The sequence below is a fragment of the Protopterus annectens genome, chromosome 15.part0 (genome assembly GCF_019279795.1).
Source record: "Protopterus annectens isolate FY-2018-M chromosome 15.part0, PAN1.0, whole genome shotgun sequence".
Classification (NCBI taxonomy): domain Eukaryota; kingdom Metazoa; phylum Chordata; order Ceratodontiformes; family Protopteridae; genus Protopterus; species Protopterus annectens.
Window position 1 is genome coordinate 210,834,206 of NC_056749.1, and position 21,422 is coordinate 210,855,627.

Below are 21,422 nucleotides of genomic sequence, written 5' to 3' on the forward strand. Positions count from 1 at the left end.
AGCCATGATAATTAGACAGAAAACAGCCTTACCATATATCTAGGCAATTTCGATTCTGTATCATAGGTCAGAAAAATCATCTCCTTGTCACACCAATCTGCCCAACCAGCATCTCCAACAGTGCATATCCCACACTCCCAGAAAATGTTCCAAATTACCTCTTTCTTCCCCATCACACCTCCAACATTTGCTGTCTACCAGAGGAAAAATCCTCTGGAGTCTACTTGGGGTATAAAAATATCTATGTACACATTTCCAAGCAAAAATCCTAAATCTTCTAGATTATGTTGCATATTTGGAAGACCTACACATATCCTCCTATTGTTTCTTTGTGAATTGCTTATCCGATCACTCTTCCCAATCCTTTCTAACCTCCTCTGGTGGATTCTTATAGTTGTCGTGCAATATTTTAAATAATCTATTTTTTTAATAGCAGCTTCTGTTTTAGATTCTACTAAAATCTCTACCAGTGCTGGACTTTCATTTAGGACTCCCCCATTTCTTTCTCTTTGTCTATACTCTGGCATCAGGCCTTGATAGGGAAGGCAATCTGTAATCTGCAGTCCAAATACATTCTTGGCATCTTCCCATTCTATCATCTTTCCCTCTCTAGTTACTTGCTCCCAATACCTTGGATCCTTTGCCAGTTTTCCTCCAATAAATTCTAGCCCCTTCTTGCCTACTGTCTATATTCCTAATTGTATTCATCCCTATCAGCAGAATCTCCTTTCTCAATTCCTTTGTTTGCTTAGTTCTTAGGATACCATCTGCTACTTTACAGATATAATATTCTGGAGAATTATTGTCATTCTCAAAAGGCATCCGAAATCCAAGTCTCTCCTTGTTTCCTGAGCTTTCCTCTGTTTCATCATCATCCCTTTCTACTTTGAATTACAGTTTCTGCTTGTGCTATGTATAGGATCCTTAACTGTGTAGATCTGAAATACCCCTTCAAATCGGATAATCCCAATCTGCCCTGTTCCACTGCAAGAATCAGCTTGTCCAACATGACTCAATTCATTTCCCCTCCCAGATAAAGTCCTTCAGCTCTTTATTAATTGCTATCCACAACTTCTCTGGTTGATAAAAATATGCCTGACCTGTGTATAAGACTAAAGGGACTAAAACATTTTAACTGCTTGTGTCTTGCTATTCATATCTATATAACAAAGCTGCCAATTTCTTAATTTTGTATTATCTTTTGTTTAGTCTCTTCCCACATATCCTTAGCTGCCACATCAGAATAATTTTTAATCCATACTCCTAAATACTCCATTTTATCATGTATCCATAAATATGGATATTGCTGAACCAATTCATATGTGGGTACATAATTTACTGCTTATTGCCTTTGTTTTAACTTCATTAATTTTGTATACCAAAAAAATTTGAAACCAACTCAAAATGATCCACAGCATTGCAATGTCTCTTTCTGGTTTTGCCAGGTATAAAATAATATCTGCAAATACAGTCAGCTTTTCTTGGCTACCATACCAATTATATCCTTGAATTTCTGAGGCCCTTATTTCCTTGCCAATGGTTCTAAATATGATATAAATTAAGGGGAAAGACACCCCTGCCTAGTTCCTCTGCTCAAGCAGAAACTAAGAGAGAGGACACCACCCACTTTAATTTTCGCTTCTGATCCCTCATATATCCTCCTAATAAACCTTATAATTTTTTTCCAGAAAAGCAAATGCTTCCATTGCCCTACCCAAAGTCCCAGCTTACTCTGTCAAATGCTTTCTCTGCATCAAGACCCACCAACAATGGAATTTTCTTATATTCTGCTTCTCTCCGGATCATCAACATTCTGTTAATGTTGCCAAATGTTTGCCTCCCCTCAACAAAATCACACTAATCCACATTCTATGAATTTTGGCATAGTGTTTGCCATTATATTAGCCATTACAGACATAAATACTTTATAATCACTCTTTAGTGTTGAAATGGGCCTGTATGAAGCTGGATATGATGGATCTTTACCCTCTTTAGGTATCATAGCTACCACTGCTTTCTTCCAGAATGTAAGCACTTTTCCTCCTCTTAGAACACTGTTAACCACAACTTTCCTGATCTTAATCAGTTTTTCCGTCCTAGCTTCCAAACTTCCACAGGAATACTATCTATTCCTTGAGACTTTCCTGTAGTTTGGTTATACATCACAATTTTTATCTTAACCCCTCCTATCCTAACTATTAGTAATTGAGCCTCATCTACCTCTAATCACTTGGCATATTGAATTCGTCCATAAACGTTTCCATTTGCATCTTTCCTTGATTTCCCATTTCTCCATTTTATACAGACTTTCATAGAATTTCCTAAATATTTCTAACACCTCTGCAGGATCTCATTACTTTTCTTGTTATAGGCTCCCTAAGCTTGGTGATAGGCGACAGCCCTTTCTACTTTCTGTTGCCTGAGTTGTGAGCTAAAAGTTTTTGTGCTCTAGTGTTATCATTAAAAAACAGCTGCTTAACAGCAGTCTTTTAAAACTAGTGTATATTATCAAGGTAATCCCTTATCTTCTGCTTAGCATTCGGCAGCTGATCCTCTTCTTCTTCAGTGAAATTTCCCCTATTCTACAATAGTTTAACATTTGTCAGTCCCTCTAATTCTTGTTACTTCTTAACCACAGCTCCCTTTCTTTTATTTCCACTCTGTTTTTAAACTCCATCTTAATTTTATCCCACTCCATATCTATATTTTCAGAAGTAATTTATATCCTCTCAGATAACTCCTGAATAATTTCCATTACCCATTCCTTAAATTCCTTTTTTCAACAGGTAGGTGAGAAAGCACAAGTGTCTCATTTTTATTTCATTACCCTGTGTTTTTTAGTTATTACTGGCGCATGATCTGAAATAGATATTTGGTGCATATCAACACTTTCAATTAAATGTACATGTTCCTGTGAAATATAAATTCTGTCTAGCCTAGCCCAGATTTTGTCTTGGGGAATAACTACAAACTCCAATTACTGAATTCACATCTTCCATGCCAGAAATTTTCATAAATTTCTTCAAAAATGTATCCTCCTTTGTTATGCTTTCCCTTTTGGGCCCTCAACACATCTTCACTGCTGCAAACCAAACTCCAGTCTCTACCTATAAGTGATATTCCTTGCCAAAAACTGATTTCTCCCAGAGTTTCCTTAAGCTCCATTATAGCAGATTTAGGTGGAATACAAAAATATGCCAGTGCAATACTCCTCTCTTGCCAGCAGCCCCTTAGCACTACAAATCTGCAATTATTATCGTTTTTATCCTCTTCTATCACTATTGGAGCTCTTCTAATAATATAAGTACTCCTCTTTTCCTTTGTCCCAGATATTATGCTGAATAACCATCCTGAAAACCTTTCTATCAAATTCACATGTTCAGTTCTTTCCAAGTGTGATTCCTGTAACACAGCTATTTGCACTCCACTCTTTTTAATATAGTTCACCATTCTTTGTCTTTTGTATTTATCCGCAAGACCAATGACATTTAAATACATTACAGAAAGCATCATTGTATTAAAAAGTTATTCTCACCTTTTATATATAACACTTTTTTGTTAAATGTCAAGTTCCAGCTTTTATGTAACATGTACACTGTTTGGCAGGTTAGACTTTTATATAGTTTCTTGTCAGATCCATTTCAGCCTATGTCACATCTTACAAAACTTTTTGTTTTACTGAAAGACCTAAAACAAAAAAACAAACAACCCCAATACCTCCCTAAAACCTATTAATTTAATACTAGCACACAAAAACTATGTACATCTTCAAATATTGAAGTTTTACCCTCCTAACAGGAACAAATGTCCCAAGTAGACAGCCACACTCACAAACTTGAGTTAACCTAAAAGAAAGGTTATCCATGCTTAAACACATGGTACAGCCTGTGCTTCTACTAAGTTCTGTTTTTAGTTTTATCTTTATAGCTCTCCCAGCTGCGAAAAACCCTGAATGCTTTCAGAGGACATTATCTCCTAGCCAGTTTCTCTTTTCTTTTTCCCCCCAACCAATAATTTTCTACCAGACTGTAAGCAATTTGTCTTTATCAGATTGTCTCCATGGAGATGTGAGAATCAGACAGCCAATTCCACATTATCAGACTGTCCACATGGAGACATGAGAGCCACATACAGAATTGCTACTAAGCATGCATACATTCATTTGCTAGGGGAAAAGCCTCATAATATTCAATGTTCTTTTTCATTTACTTGCTTTCTCTTAAAAGCTCATTACTAAATCAGTCTAATGTCCTTAATCCAGTCATTCTCCCACATAAGAATGAGAAAAAGCACATTCATTTTTCTTTTGTCATGCTCTTTTAATGAGATTTTTTTACATTGCACTGCCTACATTTCTTAAAACTGAACAAAAAGAGAGAGAGAAAGGAGAAGGGAGAAAGAGAGGGGGGAGAACAGCAGCATGCATTTACAATCATTACACTTTAAATAACTGAGAAAACTTTACTTTACCATACACCACAAAAATTCTACTATGAAGAAAAAAATGTTTTCTTTACATTCTCCCCTCACAAGAGCTTTTTTCCAACCATTAATGATATGAATTAGGGCATATACTTTAGAGTTCCCCACAATTTCAACAACTATAGGATTGCATCTTTATTATTAAAGGTCTAGGTTGCTTTCTCATAGCCAGGTTTGGAGCATACAAAAGTTGTGCCCTTTCAACTATCAACTCCTGCTATAGAATACCAGTCCAGTTGCTTATTTGTTATTTCATAAAATTAATGCAGTCTGTTCCTTCCAGCTTCTCTGGTATAGCTGAAAATCTCAGGTTTTCCCCGTGTGCTCTGTCCTCTAATTCTTATTATTTTTTGAAACATCTCTTTCTGAGGATTCTCATATTCAGCCAGCCTTTTCTTAATTTCAACCTTTGATTTTTGCAGTGTTATCACCTCATCTGAATATTTGTTTAAGCTTCTTCTATTTTCTCCACCCTTTTGTTGTTTGTGTTGATATACTCCATCTGTGTTTCATTCATTTTAACCAGGTCTGTGTGCAGTTGTCTTGTACCTTTCTGTATGTTACTGGAAGTCATGCCTGAAGGTTGCATTGCTTTCTGCTGAACAGCTGCAGAGCTTTCCCCAGTCAGTGTTTCTTCCTCACTCTTGGTAGCTGTTTCCCCAGTCAGTGTTTCTTCCTCACTCTTGGTAGCTGTTTCTCCAGGTGCTCTGCATTTCTTTTTTCCTGGCATCAAGGCAGTATTTACTAGCCAGTTACTGAAATTTACCCATAAACACAAAAGTCTACTGGCTTCTCTGTTGAGTTTCTGTTTTCACAGTGGGAGAGAGACGCTGTTACTCATTGTGCAGCCATCTTGGAAGTCCATGCACAATGTACTTCTGAGATAAATACTGAATGTTTCCTCAGAAACTGTAAAAATGAAAGTCATGTACTTACCATAACAATAGACCAGTGTTGTCTCATTTTCATCCATTTCAACCTTCAGGTTGTCAGATCTAACTGGATACAATCTCAGTGCCTTTTTTATGAAACTATGGAGCCAACATTCTGACTCCTTCCCTACCGATAATTCCCTTCATTCCACTAAAGTACCTCAGGTCAAATTTGCTGGCATATCCCACATATTATCTATATTTTATAATTAAAGGCTCTAGGTGCTAGGGGACATATTAATACCTACAGTATGATACAGCATGGAGGGTTTCACAGAGAGGCTCTCAGATGAAGTTTATCTAGTCAACCACCAGAAGGCGTTAGTGACAATACTGGAAGGGGGAAGAAGAAACAGATGTTCAGCTGGTCGAAAATGAGACAACAGAGATCTATCATTATGGTAAATGCATAAGTTTCATATCCAATGTTATCTATTTTCACCCAATTCAACTTTGGGATAGATTCCCAAGCCAAATAACACCAAGATGGCATAAAGGAAGGATATTCCTGAGTATAGTGGAACCAAGGAAAGACCGTGATCTGGGCTACACATCGAATTTGTAGTGGGATACAAAAATATGAACAGTTGACCATGTCAGTGCTGCATAAATGTCATCAGTGGGAACTGCCCTCATGAAGGTTGTAGAAGAAGCCACTGCTCTTGTAGAATGAGCTTTTGGTTTTGTCTGTAAAGGCAAACCCAGTTTATTATAAACAAAGGAAATGCATTCAGACAGCCATTTAGAACATGTGAATTTTGATATTCGTTCACCCAACTTAGATTTGGAAAAGGATAAGAATAGCTAATCTGACCTTCTTACCTCCTTGGCCTGGTTATATAAAATCAGAGCTGTCTATGAATATTTAGCATCTGTAGCACTTATTCTCCTTTGTTCAAGAATCTAGAAAAAAGAACTGGCATGTCATCTGACTGATTTAGATTTGTTTCGGGAATCACAATTGGCATAAAAGAAAAAAATTATCAAGGCCACTCTGTCTTTATGAAAACTCAGATATGGTGGTTTGCAAGACAGTGCTTGCAATTCTGAAATTAATCTAGCAGAGGTAATTGCAACACAAAAAAATGTTTTCCATGAATTTAGCTTCAAGTCTACTGAAGCTACTGATTCAAAGGGTGTTTGAGTCAAAGCTTAATGCATAACAATGATACCCCATGAAGGAAGAAGATCTCTGATTGAAGGCTGGAGTAAGAAAATGTCTTTTTGGCATTTGAGAATTTCAAAAAGGCTCTGGAAGCATCACTGTGTTAAACTATGTTAAACTTTGATATCTGCACTTTGATAGCAGAGAAACTGGACCCTTTCTGACAAAAAACTAAGATCAACAACAGAGATGCACAGAAAGGATCTAATCCTTTCAGTGAGGCCAAAATAGATTTTTCCCATTTGCTTTAACATATCTTTTTTGGTGGATTTTTTCTGACAGGTAGAAATAATGTGGTCAACTGAAGAAGACAGTCTGGCATTTCTGGTTTGTGTTAGAACTGGAAGAACCATGCAGCCAAATTCAGGGCTTTTAGATCCAATAGTGGCAATCTGGACAGGTGATTCAGATGGTCTGGATTCAAATCCAACATCCATTGAGGGTGCATCAAATGAGGCCATAGGAAGGGAAACCAAATCTGCCAGGGCCAAAACAGTCCAATGAGGATCACTGCACCTTCTGATATTCTAAATGAATTTTCTTGATACTGGTATCAGTGGAAAGGCGCAGAGGAGAACTGGGGGCCAATCATGAACTAGATCATCCTTCAGTGACTGTCCCTGTCAAGGGACAAAAGGCAAAGTAACTGCTGCACTTGTTTAGGTACGATGCAAACTGATCACAGCAAGGTTGATCCCAGCTGCTGAAGATCTATGTTTCCACTGACTGAGGAACCACTTCTGAAGCAGGAGAATTGACCTGCTCATCTTGTCCACTAGTACATCTGACATCCTTGGGATGAGCATTGCCATCAGAAAATGATGAGAAGACATTGCCCATTGCAATACTCTCATGGCTTCCTGACAAAGTAGGTATGATGGGGTTCCCCCCATTTATTGATATACCAGACTACTGCCATGTTCCCTGTCTGAATGATACTCACCCTCCTTAGGGAGGGAATCTTGGAATGCCCACAATGGTAGTAGGACTGATCTCATCTCTGACATACTGGTGTGAAGGTTGGCTTCTAGGGGGGAACCAAGCACATTGAACTGTCTTCCCCTCAAAATACACCCCTATACCCCAAAAAGGAATATACATGTTTATTGTGGCCCAGAGATTTGACTGACAAAAAGTTCTTCCTTCAGTTAATGACAGGGAGGTTTATCCACTGCTTGATATGATTTCTCCAAACTTGTGTAAGGCATATTTTGGTATGGAGATGCTGAAAATTTTGAAACAACTGAAATGAGATTGTCCACTGGAGTACACTCATGTGGTAACTTAGCAGGGGAACTGACCTAATCATAGATGCCATCAAGCCTAGCAAATTAATTAATCTTGCTTGAGGAAAGGGATGCTGAATGACCTGTGAGGCCACTAGGCAAAGAGACCATACTCTGGTGTCTGGAAGCTTGGAATTTGAAGGACTGTGTTGAGGTGATATCTGATAAACTATGTGAAAAGACAGTGACAGCTGACTTTGGACTGATTGACTGTAACCTCTAGTTTCTGTACAAGGTGGAGCAAGTGGTCCTGACATTAAACCAGAAGATCCCTTGAAGTAGCGGTCAAGAGTCAATCACCTAGGAATGGGAACACCTGGATCTCTTGCAGTCAGACATGACATGCTACTACTGCTATAATTTTCATGAACATCTGGGAGGCTATGGTGAGTCTGAATAGCACTACTCTGAAATGAAAATGATAGGCTCTCAGCTGGAAAAAGAGAAATCTCCTGTATCACTTATATATTTTAATGTCATAACAGGCCCCCTGGAGATCTAAAGAGCAAATTCAATCAACCTTCCTCAAAAGAGGCAAAATGGACTGCACCACTACCATACAGAACTTTTTTTTTTTGGAGGGGGGGGGGGTCTGCAAGGTTGTTTTTTTTTTTTTTGTAAACCATAAACATCTTTATTCAATTATTACTTATGACATAGGCAATCATTTATTTACATAAATGAAAACAAACCATACTGACATAATCTTAGTTGCAAACATTATTCATCACAAACCATACTGACATCATTTTAGTTGCAAACATTATAAATCCCTTATAATTTACCCAATCATTGTCAGTCAAACATTACAAAGCTCATTCAAATCCTGCCTTCTTTAAAACCTCATTCCTCCCCTTTATGTACTACTCCCACAATTCCAATTTTTTTCTTATGCAATTTGCTCCTACTTTTTTCTAAAGATCCCAATTCCAGTTGTTTTATATCTGTTACTATATTCACTGTTTCCAGTATAGTTGGTTTAGACTTTCATTTCCATTTTCTAGCAATTGCTTTTTTGGCAGCCACCATAATTAGACTTAGCAAAGCTCTACTATGTCTAGGCAATTTTAATTTTGTATCATAGCTCATAAAAATCATTTCCCTAGATACATCAATGTGCTCCCCCAGTATCTCTGACAGAGTATTCTGCAGGAAATCTTTAAAGTCTGCCAACACATTATATTCACAGAAAATATGTTCCCAATTACCTCTTTCTTCCCCATCACCCTTTGCTGTCTACCTGAGGAAAAATTCTCTGGACTCTACTTGAAGTATAAAAGTACGCATGTAAACAATTCCAAGCAAAAATCCTAAATCTTCTAGATTTTGTTGCATATTTGGGAGACATAGATATATCCCCTGTTGTTTCTTTGTGAATTAAGTATCTGATCTCTCTTCTCAATCCTTTCTAACCTCCTCTGATTGATTCTTATAGTTATCATGCAATATTTTATATGTTCTACTAATTATTCCTTTTTTTAACAGCAGCTTCTCTTCATGATTCTACTAAAAACTCTACCAGTGCTGGTCTTTTGTTTACGACCCCCCTATTTCTTTCTATTTGCCTATACTCTGATATTAACCCTTGATAGGGAAGGCAATCTCTAACTGGCAGTCCAAATCTATTCTTGGCATCTTCCCATTCTATTACCTTTTCCTCTCTAGTTATTCGTTCACAATACCTTGGTTCATTTGTCAGCTTTCTCCAATAAATTCCAGCCCCTCTTGCCTATTGTCTGTATCCCTAATTGCAGTCATCCCTATTGGCAGAATCTCCTTTCTCTGTTCCTGTGTTGGCTTAGCTCTTAAAATACTTTCTGTTACTTTATGATTATAATGTTCTGTATGATTACTGTCATTCTCCATAAAGATCTACATTCAAAATCCCAGTCTCTCCCTATTTCTTGAGATTCCCTGCTGTTTCATCATCATCCCTTTCTACTTTGAATTATAGTTTCCTGCTTGTGCTATGTATAGGAGCCTTAACTGTGTAGCTTTGAATTACCACTTCATATCAGGTAATCCCAATCAGCTTATCCCACTTGACTCTTGCATCTTCCCCTGCCAGATAAAATCCTTAAGCTCTTTATTAATTGCTATCCACAGCTTCTCTTCTGGTTGATAAAAATATGCCTTGCCTGTGTATAAGACTAACTGGACTAAAACATTTTGACTGCTTGTCTCTTACTATCCATATCCATATAACAGAGCTTCCAATTTCTCAGTTTTTGTGTTATCTTATCTTTAGTCTCTTCCCACACATCCTTAGCTGCCACACTGGAATATTTTTTAATCCATACTCCTAAGTACTTAATTTTATCATGTCTCCATAAATATGGATATCACTGAATCAATTTGTGTAGGTACATAATTTACCACTACTACCTTTGTTTTAACTTCATTAATGTTATAACCCAAAAAATATTTGAAACTGTCTCAAAAAGTTCCACAACACTGAAATGTCCTTTCCTAGTTTTATCAGGTATAAAATAACATCATCTCCAAAAAAGAGTTAGCTTTTCTTGCCTACCATACCAATTATGTCCTTGAGTCCCTTATTTTCTTTGCCAATCGTTCTAAATATAATACAAATATAGGGGAAAGAGGACATCGCTGCCTGGCTCCACTGCTCAAGCAGAAATCATCAGAGAGGAACCCACCCACTTTAATTTTCAGCTCTCATCCCTCATATATCCTCCTAATCAACCTTATAATTTTATCAGGGAATGCAAATGCTTCCATTGCCTTGCTCATAAAGTCCCAGCTTACTCTGTTAAATGTTATCTCTGCATCAAGACACACCAACAACAGTGGTATTTTCTTACATTAATGTTTACTTGTGAATCATCAATATTCTGGTAATGTTGTCAAATGTCTGACTCCTTTCCACAAAACCACACTGATCCATATCTTTCAAGTTTGACATCACTTTTGCCATTCTTATAAACATTACAGACACTCTATAATCATGATTTAGTACTGAAATGAGCCTGTATGAAACTGGATCTGATGGGTCTTTACCCTCTTTAGGTATGACAGCTACCACCGCTTTCTTCCAGGATGTTGGTACTTCTCCTCCTCTTAAAATACTGTTAAACAAAATCTTCAAGATCTTTATCAGTTTTTTTTCCCTCATTGCTTCCAAACTTCCAAAGGAATACCATCTATTCCTGGGGACTTTCCTGTGGATTGGTTATACTTCACCATTTTTATCTCACCTCCTCCCATCCTGTTAGTAATTGAGCCCCATCTATCTCTAACCTTGGCATATTTAATTCTTCCATAAACATTTCCATTTGTACCTTTTCTTGATTTTCATATTTCTCTGCTTTATACAGACTTTCAAAGAATTTCCAAAATATTTCTAATACCTCTACAGGACCTCTAATCTTCATTGTTATAGGCCCCCTAAGCTTGGTGACAGTCTTTTCTACTTTCTGTTGTCTGAGTGGTTGTGCTAAAGTTTTTGTGCTCTAGAGTTATTATCAAAAAAACAGTTACTTAAGAGCAATCTTTCAAAACTCATGCATATTATCAAGGCATTCCCTTACTTTCTGTTCAGCATTCTGCAATTGCTCTTCTTCTTGTTCTGTGAGATTACCCGTATTTTGCAATACTTTAACTTTTGTCAGTCCCTCTAAATAATTATGATCACTTCTTAACCATATCTCCCTTCCTTTTATTTCCACCCTATTTCTGAACTCCTCTTTAATTTTATCACACTCACTAGCTATTGTTTCAGAAATTTCTATCTTCTATAATAGCTCCTGAATAATTTTCAATACCCATTCCTTAAAATTCCTCTCTTTTCAACAGACAGGTGGGAAAGCTCCAGGGTCTCATTTTTATTTCATTACCCTGTGTTTTTATTTTAGTTATTGGTGCATGATCTGAAATATTATTGGGTGCGTATCAAGATTTTTAGTTAAATGCACATGCTCCTGTGAAATGTAAATTCTGTCTAGCCTAGCCCAGTTTTTGTATCTTGGGAAGAATGTGTAAATTCACTACAAATTCAAGTACTGAATTCACATCTTCCATGCCAAATATTTTCATATATTTCTTCAAAAATTTACATTCTTTGTTATATTTTCCATTCTGGGCCCCCAGACACATTTTCACTAGTGTAAATTAGGTTCCAGTCCCCACCTATATGTAATATTCCTTGCTGAAAGCTGATTGTTTCTCCCAGAATTTTCTTATGCTCCATTATAGCAGTTTAAGGTGAAATATAAATACAAGTAAGTGTAATCCTTCACCTTTACCAGTAGCCCCTTAGTACTACAAATCTACCATTATTAGCTTTTTTATCCTCTTCCATCACTATTGAAGCTCCTCTTTTTAATAGTATTACTCCTCGTTTCCTTTGTCCCGGTATTCTGTGAAAAAACATCCTGAAAACCTTTCTTTAGCAAATTCACATGTTCAATTCTTTCCAAGTGTGCCTCTTGAAGCATAGCTATTTGTACTCTACATTTTTTAAATACAGTTCACTACTCTTTCTTTTTGTGTTTATCTGTGAGACCATTGACACAAAGATATTACAAAAAGCATCACTGTGTTAAAAATTATTAACACATTTTATGTGTAACAACTTTTTGGTCAAATGTACAGTTCCAGCTTTTTTGTTACATGCATGCACTTATTTGGCAGGTTGATCTTTTATACAGTTGTTTCTTGTCATATCTGTGAGGATATTAAAGATTAATATCTGTGCTAGCATGAATGGCTGAAGTTCTGTAAATAATCGTAAATTACCCTGTGTTACATACGCCAGCATGACTAGCTATAATTTTGTAAATAAGGTTATGTCTTTTGATTATCACTCCGATTTATGCAAGTTTGAATGTCAAACAGTGTTCTTCTGACTGACCAAAAGTACATGCTCTTTGTAAAGAGAATTCTGAATGCATGACCGAGATGTGATGTCATTGTGTGCCAGAGCTGAGAGAATAGAAATCTTTACTGCAGCTGTTTGTTTACTTTTCAAAGTGTGATATGAGAGAGTAAAATTCTCATAGCAGCTTCCTATTAATTTTTAAAATTTGCTATAAAAAGCAGGTTCTGAGTCAGTTGTTCAGTTTATGGTTCAGTTGTTTCTAGAGCTGTTTAGCAGTATTAGTCCAGTTGTTTTCCAGATACTTAATTCCTCATCTTGCCTTGCAGAAGTAAGGGTATAATCTTGCCTTGCTTAGTTGTTTAGATTATATAGGGACAGTTGATCTTCAAACAGTCAGGGAATTACAGCTAGTAAGTTATAGGTTTTCTAAAATCAATGTGAGATCTGTCTTACAGTATTATTTTCATATTTCCTGTGTATGAAACTCTATGTTTCTTGGAATCACTTATTCAGTATTTATATGTTTTAAATACTTTTATTATTATGTTTTACTACCTCTCATTGTGGCTGGTTATTTAGTGAATATATTTAATAACTTGAGAGTGTTTATGCTTATTGTGATAACACCAGAGCCACTCAGAAAAGCCTTACTGCTTAGGACAAATGCTGCAATTTGTTTCAATATGTATTTTACCCAATATAATTAAACACCCTTTTGGAAACGTATTGTGGTATTTGACTGTAGGCAGACGTTACCTTGTAATTTGGGTAAAGAAAGACAGCAGGTAAATCTGTGTCAGTCTTTCCCAAGAGCATGTGTATGTGTGAATATCAGACATTTAAGTGTGTGTGTGTCAAATATCTAGAACTGGGACACAGTGCTCTGCAGTGGTTAGTGCAGAGACTCATTTAGGTGCCTAAACTGAAGCATACAGTCCAGTCCCAGGTTTGGAACCTGTTTCCTGTGTACTCTTAGGGGAAATTGTGTATTTCTATCCCTGCTTTTAGTGACACTCCCTTTCTGGAGACAGTGGTGAGGACTGATGCCCCTTAGTTACTGCCCCAGGGTAAAGAGGGCTCATCACATTACCCATTTTTCTGCCAATGTCACATTTTGCAAAACTTTTTATTTTATAGAAAGCCCTCAAAAAAACACCCAATACCCCCCAAAACCTATTAACTTAATACTAACACACAAAACTATATCTTCAAATACTGAAGTTTTACCCTCCCAATAGGATCAAGTGTCCCAAACTGATAGCCATACTCATAGGCTTGAGTTAATCTAAAAGAAAGGTTTATCCATGCTAAGATGCATGGTACAGCCTGTGCTTCTACTAAGTGCTGTCTAGTTTTGTCTTATCTTTATAGCTCTCTCAGCTGGGAAAACACATGAATGCTTTCAGAAAACATGATCTCCTAGACAGTTCTCTTTATCAAATTCTCTCCATGGAGACATGAGGAACAGATAAAGGGTCGCTACTAGACATAAATTTACTTGCTAGAAAAAAGCTTATTATAAAATTCAATGTTCTTTTTCATTTCCTAGCTTTCTCTTAAAACTTGCTACTAGATCAAGCTAAGGGCCTTAAAGTACATAATTTTTTCTTTTGTCATGCTCCCTTGACTAGACTTTTCTTCTGACATTCTAGTACCCTACGTTTCTTAAAACTGACCAAGGAGAAAGAGAGAAGAAGGGAGAGAGACAGAAAAAAATAGGAGCATCTGTTTATATTAGTATCCCCATTACACTTAAAAATAGCTGATAAAAATTTCCTTTATAGCATGCAAAGAAAATCATGCACTACAAAAATATTACTATTAAGAAAAAAATAGTTTTACTTGCAATTAACTTACTCCCTCCTCTTCCCCTCTCCTAAGTGTTTTTGTAAACATTAATGACATGAAGTAAGGTTACTTTAGTGTCCCCTATAAGTTTAACAAAACCAGAAAGTCCGATATTTCCAGATTTTCTTTTTCTGTCATGTTACACAAACATAATTATTGTTTTGTAAGCCTACATTTGTCAATTTCCAAGTTACTGGTTTTATTCCTGTTCATACCCACCTCCCAAACTGCCTCTGTTGCATTCCAATGTACTCTAATTCTTCTAGTCAACTTTTGTGTTTTTTCCCTCTCTTAAACATTTCCTGTTGAAACACTGGAAAAGGTTTCACTGGCACAGTCCCTCTGTGGTCTTTATAACCACAAGAACAAGTAGTAGAAATGTCTCCTGTTTCACAGCTCACTTTTTGTTGAACAAACTTTTGTATTTCCTCCTTAGCATGTACTGCATCAAAAATGATTTTGTCCCTCCAGGAAAGAATATTATGAAGACATCTGGGTACAGCAGTTTGGATATCAAGCCTACTTCTCAACATGCCATGAATAGTGGAATAAATTTACTTCTCTTCTACCTGGTGCACACTTTCCACAAACACTCTGCTGTCTCCCACTTTTAGTACTTTGTCTTTCAGCCACAGTTGTGTCAGAATCAATTCCTTCTGCGGTAGGATTGCATCTTTACTATTAAACGTCTTGGTTTCTTTTTCATAGCCAGGTTTGGAGCATACACGCAATGTGCTTTTTCAGTTAACAACACCTGCTGTGGAAAACCAATACAGTTGCTTATTTTTGCTTTCATGAAATGAATACAGGTGGTTCCTTCCAGTTTCTCTGGTACCAGTGAAAATCTCACGTTTTCCCTACATGCTCTATCCTCTTAATTCTATTAGTTTTTGAAACATCTCTTCTTGAGCAGTCAGCCAACCTTTTCTTCATTTTGACTTCTGATTTTTGCAGTTTCAGCATCTCATCTGAATATCTGTTTAAAGCTTCTTCCATTTTGTCCAGCATTTTCTTATTTGAGTTGATATACTCTTTGTCTTATACTTTCCTCTAGGTTACTAGAAGTCATGTTTGGAACTTGCACTGATTTTTTGCTCAACAGCTGCAGTATTCTTCTCAGTTACGTTTTTTTCCTCACCTTTTGTAGCTGACTTTCTTTCAGGTCTTTTGTATTTCTTTTTTCCTGGCATTGCGACAGTGCACTTACTAACCAGTTACTGAAATTTACCCAAAAATATATGTCTACTGGCTTTCTTTGCTGTGTTTTTGTTTTCACACTGGGAGAACTAGAATTTAGCTGTTGCACAACGTGCAGCCATCTTGGAAGTCATGACCATCCAAAATTTTGTCTGTCTTATGAACTGATAGGCTGAGGTCCTCTATCTTCTTTGGAACTAAAAAGAACCTGGGACAGACTCTGGATCCTAAATAGTCTCTAGAGACCTGCTGGATGACTCTCTTCTTCTGTACACTTGAACACCTGTGTTGCTGCAGATTCCGACTGACTCGGTGGAACATCAGGAATCTTTCTTTTCTTCTTTGATGAATAAGAAAAGGGAATGGAACAACCTCTGGTGATTATCCTTAATATCCAAGAATCTGTTGTAATATGTTGCCAGGCTTGTGGTTGCAAGAATAAGCACACCTCAACTGCCTCCAGAGTATGGTACTCTGGTAACACTTCAGGAGCACTGGCAGGATTTCTCATTAAAGGAACCAAAAACCCATGGTTGTGTGGTCCGCCTCCACCCCTAGGGTGATGTCCATTTGATTTGCCTCCCCCACTGTCCAGGGCGGGGCTGTCTCCAGGAATGTCCTAGTGATAACTTTGTGACTTTCTGAACCACAACTTCTTATCACTCCTTTGGTTCCTAGTAAAGGTCCTTTGAGGGATACAGAATTGGATTCCAACAGCAAACAGGGTTTTGCAGCCTTGCTCAGCTCCTAGTAAGCATCTCTTTAACATTAGGTCCAAAAATTGTGGAGCCATCAAATAGGGCAATGATGAAGGACAGCTTAAAGACTTATGTAGAATTGCACAGGTACATCCAAGCATGCCAATGTATGGTTATGCCCAAGTCTGCTGCCCTGGCGGAACCATCAGCTGTGTTGGAAAGCAGACGTATGGCGACATTAGACATAGACTGCAGGGTAGGCATTTGGAAGTCCACTGATTTTGAATATCTGCTGGTATGGTACCTGACAGGGACTCGGTAAGCTCCTTGGTCAGGTCCCTTTGAAACGTGTCATGTTAGCAAAACAGTTCAGCACCCTGAGTGTGAAGGTCACTAAAGCAAACATCTGTTTACAGAATCTGTGACACCCTCAATGTCCTATTAGGGGGATGGATAGAAGAATTCTCCTTGGACAGTTCCTTTTTAGTGGCTGCGGCTACCACCATGGCATCTACTAGTGGAACCTTGCAACAGTGATTTCTGTCCTTCAGGGCTACCGAAATCAACCCGTTTTTTTTTTTTTTTTGAGACGGATATGTTCCACTACATCAGGTCTTTCAGACAAGGGAATCAGTGGGTATTACCACCCAGGACATAGATAAGTCAGTACCAAATGCCTCAAAGAACACAGATGTGTCTGGTGAAGGAGTTTCAGTGTACCAACACCCTTGCTGTATCATCAAGTCTAGGATATCACAAAAGGTGGCATCTTCTAGCATGGACCTTGGTGAATCTTCACTTGCATCCAGATCATAGACAGAGTCATAGATTTTTACTAGGCTAACAACTCAGGGACCTTTTTAAGCCTAGCCAAGTTTTTTTCTGAATCCTGTATCAAACAGGACACTGAGGTCCAGGTATCTGTAAGCTACCTCTATCCATAAGGGACACAGGTGCCAGACCAATGTAAATTTCTTATTCCCCATCCACTGGTCTAAGTTGCACTTAAACTGGGTAACAGACAAACTCAATGTCAAATAGATGGGAATCCTGTTGCATAGGAGGAACAGTCTCTGTGACACTTACCTGTCTCTCCAGCATGTTCTGTTTAAGTCAGAGACAAAAACTGAGGTCCCTAGAATTACAAATATGCAGTAGATTCACAAGTGTGGGGTTTGCAGATGCCTTGTAAGCCAGGCACAGATCACCCCTCAGCAATCTACAGAAGACTGAGTGGAGGGAAAGGGCTTTAAGGCGGTCTCTAATAGGCAGATCTGTTACGCCTTATATTCTTTTTGTAAAAAACCTCTAAGATTGTTCTACTTGCTGCATATGCCTGGTCTGGTACTTACCGAATGGAGCTTTTACTCTATGATTGGTCTAATAAGGGCAGATTACAGTGGGATAATGAACTCTTTGGACCTAGATACCATACCCTTACTCATAAGTTGTGCTGTGCAACATAAAAGGACTTCTTCACTACTGTGGCCAAGTGGTGGTCAAAGGTGAGGCTACTGTTGACATGTGTACTTAGTTCCCTGACAACTGTCGACTCTTAGGGGCATATTAGCAACATAGGAATTAGCCAGTATGGTTGACTTCCCAAAAGGTACAATTATGCATATCTTAGCACTGAGTTTAAAACCATGGCTTTGGCACCATTTGTTAGTCAGAGATAGGCCTTCTTAAAGAATCTAGTGTCTGTAGGGGAGTCCATGATAACCCCCAGCTTGCAATCATTTGCAAACTTAGTCAGCCATAAATCTTCAGCATTTGTTTCCATTTCAGAGAAATATATGCCAAAAAGGAGCAGGCCCAGTACTGAGCCCTGGGGGACCTCGATGGTGACTGGCCTCTTGGTGGAGGTGGCCTCATCTATTTTGACCTCCTGAGTTCTATCAGCAAGACAAATAGCTATCCAGTGGATGATACAAGGGTTTATACCTAAATTAGTGAGCTTGTCTATAATGCTTGAGTGGGGTATTGTATCAAAAGCCCTGCCCAGGTCAAAGTAAGCTGTGTTCACAGTCTTACCTTCATCCAGTGCTCTGGTGACCCTTTCAAAAATGTCCACAAGATTTAACTGGCATGGCCTTCTTTTAACAAAGATGAACTGTGATGGATACAGTGTTTGCAGGTTACCTATGTCCTCATTATCATGTCCATGATGATTCCTTCCAAGACCTTACATATGAGGCTGGTCAGACTTATGAGCCTGTAGTTACCTGGATCAGTGGTTGGACATCCTTTGTGCAGGGGAATGACTGTAGCCATCTTCCATTCCTTAGGCACAAAACCTGACTGTAGGTTCCAGCTGAAAAGTGATTCAAGCAGACCAGAAAGGTCATGTTTCATGCTATTAAGTATCCCGGGATTTTATCTGGGCTCAATGTTGCAGTGCTTTTGGCCTTGGAAAATGCTTTGCACATTGCTGCATATCTCCCCTGAGGTTACGGACATAGCTGCAGAAAGCTTTTTGGTTGTCCTTTGCCTGAAAAGCTATGTTTTTCTTCTTAAAATTTAGCCTTTGAAGTATTAAATAATCCTCTTAGCTGACTTTTTAAATTGGTCAGAGGGCATTTAGCATATATGGCTTTGTTCCAATTACACTTGGCCAAGATTTTTTCTTTTGTTGTACAACTGACATATTGTGATTCCACCAGGGTGGCTTGTCTTTTGAGCTTGTCTTATTCTTAATATGAGTGGGCTCAGCTCACTCTACACAGCTATCAATATGGCTGTACAGAGATTTGGTAAATAGCTCAGCATATGAGATGGTGTTTACTGGGTTTGGGGATGCATGGTTAGCCAAGGTGCTGCTTAGTAGAGAGAGGTTGGCCTTGGAATAGTCCCTAAAGGTTTTTGGCTTCACTGGAACCCAGGATTTAAATTTTTTTCAAGCAATACTGCCTTATAGTCAGATCTGATGAGTGAAGACTTACATTGGGTGAGGATTATTGGCCCCCATGTTTATGAGTAGAAGGCCAAGGATGTTTATACCACTCCCTGGTAGGAGAATGGACCAACTCTTCCAGGATGTTGGTATTAACAAAGGTTAGGAATTGGTGGTCTTGTGCATTGGAAGTGGTGTAGGATTCTCAATCTATAGAGGGGTAACTGAGATCCCTCATGAATATATTGGGTTGAATGGTGAGGGACGTTTCCACCTTTAGTTCACTTCTGTGCAGTAGCTGGTCTAATGGTGTGAACGGCATTATAAGCTTGCATTGCTGGGGTACAATTCATGACTTTAAACCATGTCTCCATTACTGCACAGATGTCTACACTCTCCAGGGAGAGGAAGGCTTGCAGGGAGTGGACTTTCTTGTTAAGACTTCTAGATCTGAGCAGTACTACCTTTAGGTATTTCTTCGTAGGTTCAGTTTAGTTGAGAGGTTTATCAGTTTGGCATTGCCAAAAAAGGCACTATGGGGGTAGATAAAGTCTTTGCCAATATCTGAAAGCTTACAGGGACAAGTGCAGACCATCCATGACAAAGCAGCATGGTCTGTGAATCATGTCCTTCCATGCCATCAAATATTGTACTCCCTTGGACTGACACCAGAAGCTATGTAAACTGTTAAAATCAATAATTTTCTGTTGGTAATGTCGCATCATCCATGCAGAAAGTCATATGCTGCTCAGTGATAGGCTAACACCTGCCTGAGACACAATCAGCGAGCTTGATCATGTCTCATTTCATATAGTCATGTGAGGTACATCTCAGCTCATTAACACCTGCATGGACTATGAAAGAGTCATACTAGTGCCTGTGGTTCAATGACCTAAGTGCTTGTGTGACTTGATGGATCCTAGTCCCAGAAAGACAGCTAACCATGACTCTCTCCTTACTCAGTCTAGTGAGGGGGAGATTAGTGTGCCTCACTACAGAATCACGAACGACTAGGAAATGTGTCTATGCACTGGTTTGCATTAAGGGCATAGCAGTAGTGGCATTAGATACAGTGTTACTATGTGTAGCTGTAGGTGGTGTTTTAACGAAGCATTTATATGGTGGCTGAGGACCCTATTTTGATCGTGCTGTGCAGGAGGTCTTACTGTTTTAGGAAATTTACCTATAAGTGCTTTAGTATAAGTAATTTTATGTGTAGAGTCTTTACCCTGTGCAAGAGGTGTGTTGCAAGTGCCACTAACAACCTCTCTAGGATTAGTTTTGGCTGTATAAGAGACTTTTGCCTCCAGCGTTAAAAGTGTATTTGCACCTCTCGCATACTTTATCTGTTTTATTAAGAATAAGTGGGTTGTCAATGTATATGAGGCAATTGCTACCATCATCTGAGTCTTTTGTTAAAGACTCTGGAGATGTTACTGTTTTCAAGCCCATTTTCCAGGACCTTGTCTCAGGGGAACTTAAGGAGATAGGTCTGAATCAGACTGGGAACTCAAATGTCAAGGATCATTCAGGCCTAGAGGGACTGACTGCCCCTGGGGATCTGAAAGAGTGCAGCGAGTCACAGGATCCAATAAAAGTTGAGATAGTTGCAGGCTTGAAGGTGGCACCTGACTTCTTGGCCTAGCCAAAACACATTCAAATGCATCAAACGCAGACAGCATGATCGGGGCCGAGGGAACATCCCTGCTATCCAAAGAAGAAGGAACAATCCGAGCCACAAATGGTGTCAGCTCTGAGGCTGAACTCAGACTCAAGAGGGAGAGACAGCTCTGAAAATGTCTTGGTCAACTCCACCCCAGGGCCACAATACTGATACTTTGGTTCTGAGACTCATCTCGATCCAAAAGAATTGGAGTCAAGAGAGGTATGGATGCTTATTGAGTCAAAATTGCTCAGACTATTGGCTTCAACTAAGGTGCATTGGGAGGATTCAGGCCCATGAGAACTAGATCCGAGGGACAGACTGGTACCTGAGATATAAAAGGAGGGATAGTTGGACCTGAACCCGGAGCATCCAAAGGAGATAGTGGAGGGAGATCCCTAGTTGGATATGTGTCCTG

At 38.5% G+C, this 21,422-nt stretch overlaps 1 protein-coding gene across 2 annotated transcripts in view; it reads right to left on the reverse strand.

Annotated features, from left to right (window-relative positions):
- Positions 1–21,422, reverse strand: part of CCHR15.PART0H8orf48 (chromosome chr15.part0 C8orf48 homolog) — a 1,144,402-nt gene that overhangs the window by 856,576 nt on the left and 266,404 nt on the right. The window lies entirely within an intron of this gene.